This window comes from Montipora capricornis, chromosome 12, assembly GCF_036669925.1.
Source record: "Montipora capricornis isolate CH-2021 chromosome 12, ASM3666992v2, whole genome shotgun sequence".
NCBI lineage: Eukaryota > Metazoa > Cnidaria > Anthozoa > Scleractinia > Acroporidae > Montipora > Montipora capricornis.
The window spans coordinates 41,548,445-41,552,180 of NC_090894.1; the positions used below are offsets into that span (position 1 = coordinate 41,548,445).

Consider the following 3,736-nt stretch of genomic DNA (forward strand, 5'->3'; position numbering starts at 1 on the left):
TGAGACTTTAAAAACATTAGATACCATCGTAAACCTTGTAAGGCATCTGTTTACTGGTTTTGATCAATGCCGTATTAACAGTTTTACATGTGAACAACTATTCTGCAATCGCACCCTAACTGTACATGGTTGGGTGTTTCAGTGTACGCACTTTATAGCGAATAGCTAATTGAGCATTGCCGATCAGGAACGCCGAGAAAGAAACGCCGACAACAAAGGAAATCAATTGAACACCGCGTTTCCGCGTCGCGCATATTACTTCGCGCAATCATTACACAACACAAGAACTTTATTATTATCTATACGCTTGCAAAACTGTAGTTTTTATAAACATTTACTCTTCGATCGACCTGACTCTTGTCTTCGATCGAACTGACTTTTGGTTTCGATCGAAACGAACTTCGATCGAAACGACCGTCGATCGAACTGACTTGCTACCGGTCAGGACGTGGTGACTACTAAATTGGATGGCGTACTTAGCATAAATCAGAGTAATCAGCAAAAAAAAGATAGCACGTTCTGACCAAGATACTGTAACATAAAAAGCACTGAAATACTGGTGAATTTATGGAACGTCTCCTGCATTTTCCTGGCCTTTTAAACTTAAATACTTTTCGGCTAAATGTTTCCGAGTTGTTGGGAGCAGCTTCATTCCATCGGTGATCATGAGCTCAAAGGAATGAAGGACTATGCATTCTTTTGGGAGCATTTCGGTCCAAGGATCATTTGACCGCGGAATGTTCTGAGGAGTCCACTTTCCTTTGTATGTTCCCTTCCAATAATGAATTCGGAATTCATTTGCTGAAAGGTCTTTAACAACTCCAATAACTGGCTCCTTGTCCCAGTTCGATAACAACACTGCAACAAACGCATCAACTTGAAGTCCATCCAAAAATCCATCGACGTAATCCACTGAATTTTCGCGTTCCCTTGGGCCTCGATACCTTCCAGTATAAATCTATAGAGGAATTGATACAATGATGAACCAGTAGAATAAGAATTACAGGTAGGTGACAGATCAGTCTTTTTGATGCAGCGAATGTCGCAGAGGTTGACAGTTGGTACTGTCTTCATTTCCACAAACTCAGGCCTGTACCAACGAGACCTGTCCTCGACCTTTATGAATCAGATGAATGGGGTCTTCAACTTTTTAACGTCGGAAGCGCTTATGAAATGCTCTATTTCACTATCTTAATAAGCTTCAATAGGATTTAAAAACTCGCTATAATGATATATAGGTACATTCCATTTTCTTGCAATCACTTCTACTGACGATAAACCAAAGTGGTTTCTCTCAGCCAACGATGCCTTTATCATTCGCGAGACCCGTGAATGACTAACAGAAATCATTCGCGACAAATTTTCAGCTTTAGACCTTATTTTATCAACTATGATAAGGTCAACTTTCTTATCTAAAAATTCCGTCAGTTGAGCGCCGGATTAAAAAATGAACTTTTTAATCCTCTTTGATAGTTCATTGCAGGGGTCTAAGTTGATAAACACTCTCTTTCCAGTCAGCGAAGGTTTTTCCATCACATTGCAACCTAGCAAGCAAATAGTAACGATTATGTGGTGGACAAAAACCGGAAAGAGGCATTAAGACCGTGGTATGTGTAATTTTTTCTGGTCTCGTGATCACTATGACGGCACAGACACAATCGCGGATCACGAAACCAGTCAAAATTGCAGAAAACAGACTTACATCAGGAAAATACAGTTATTTCAATTCCTCTTCATGATTAGGTTTTGTTTTTCCATTCTCACTAGATTTTGTTTTCAAAGAGGTTTCCGGGGGAAAGAACGTTCATGTCCCCTTGTTCCTTAAATAGTTAAGTCCCTTTTGCTCATTTTCCCTAACTGGTCAATTGAATTACTGACACACACACACACAAAAAAAACCCGGGTTTCATACTGTACAAATAACTGACCGTACAAATATCGTGGAATATTTGTTCTCGTTTCTTGCCTTTTTCTGAACGATAACTAAGACAGATGTCTAACAAAGTATCATATTTACGAAAACCGGAATACATCTGTTCCCCGCGGCAATCAAAGGTTTGCACGAAAGGAAATGATCATCATACCTTTCAAACAACTTGAGGTGGTGGACGTAGGTGGCTCACTCACACCAGTCTTGTCGGACGACTCTGAGGAAATTTAGAAAGCACTATATTTTCACATTTAATTCAGCATGTCAAACCAGTGTTCTGCTTAAAGATTTGTTTTACTACTTATAACTTGCTTTCGTGATTTGACGGGGAAATATTAACACGACGCCTGTCCTGACCGGAAAAGAACAGCTGCTGAGTTCATGTCGATAATTACAAATTATTTTCCTCTTCAAAAACCACTCATCTTATAGTTGGGTTTTACTTGAGGGTCGAGGGTTCTTGAAGAAAATTGAAGTAAAAATGTGAATTATTTGAGCTTAAGTGACCTCCTTATTGACCTACTGTCGCCTCTGCTTCATTGCACATGTGCTGTGAAAAATCCACTCAAACGCCAAGTTGTATGGGCATGTTTTTCTTTTGATACCATCAGCAGATATGTTCGAAAGAATGTAGTGAAAGCCCTTTATGGTCTTCCTTTTTTTGGTCTGTGCTCGCACATAGTTTTGAAGCCTTCAATTCACAGTTTCGCTTATTAATAACATTTTGCCCTTGCCCTCGACCCCTGACTCTAGTGAAAAACTTAACTCCCCATGTGTCCAGCGTTTCATGTAGGTCAAAAACTATTCATAGCCTAGCCATGCAATCAATTATGTGAATTTACACTCGTGAATGCTAAAATCTATGTAAAGTGTCAAAATGTTCAATTTTCAAACAAGCTATGGCAGCGGCCCACGACAACTTTAGCTTTAAAGAACAAGTGGATTAAGAACCTCCAGCCTGAAATATGATAAAAAGAACACCCCAAACATATTAAGAACCAACTCAGCCTGATAAATTTGACTGGTTCTTATATATAAAGAAATCTTGGCTACCAGTTAGATTAAAAATTACTGGGTCAGAATAACCTTGTCAATCTAAAATCAATTTTCTTATTGGGCATTTTGTGCTCTTTGTCCTTTAATTTTTATGGCACAATGAAAGTGAAAAACGGCAAGTAATCTCTGCAAAATTACAAATGTATGCAAATGTATAAATCAAATTGTTTTTCTTGACAATACTGATGTGCAAACAACGACAATGTTCAATGGAGTCTTAAGATGATTTCCGAGTTCATGTCAGTCCTACTTTTCAAAACGAGTCTAAGTGCGAAGTTTTTGTGATGGTAATTAGTTCTACTTTACACATGAATAAAAACTGCTGAATTTTCGTAAGAAAAACTTCGTACTTTGATTTGCACCCTCTGTCATTGAACGTTCGCTTCCTATACAATACTAGTACTCACCCTTTTTTGATTCATCTTCCCTGATCTTTGAAGGAATTCATCCTCTCTGCGTTCTTTTAAAGCAGCCAAAAACGAACATTCGTCAAAAGCTGTGGATGCACTCATTTTACGTAAAGATGAGAACGTGCCAGTTTAAAATCCTTCTTATCAAATGATTGACACAAACTGTAAACGGAAATTTCGTGGTTTCGTAAAAAGAGCCACAGTTCTTGCCTATTGTCCAATCGGATTCGTGATAAAGTTTAAAAATTGTAACCTAATCGAACACTGTTCAGTTTCGATTGCGTGCCCGGGTTGCGTGTATCTAAGTCACTCCACTTCTACTCAGAAAGCCTTTTACTAT

The 3,736-nt window shown here is 38.6% G+C and overlaps 1 long non-coding RNA gene across 1 annotated transcript; it reads right to left on the bottom strand.

The window, feature by feature from the left end:
- Positions 1 to 271: 271 nt before the first annotated feature.
- On the bottom strand, positions 272 to 3,482 carry LOC138027422 (uncharacterized). Its single transcript, XR_011127461.1, has 3 exons — positions 3,394 to 3,482; positions 2,085 to 2,147; positions 272 to 958 (listed from the first exon to the last, which is right to left on the bottom strand). It is a non-coding gene; the product is annotated as an uncharacterized lncRNA (long non-coding RNA).
- Positions 3,483 to 3,736: the final 254 nt, after the last annotated feature.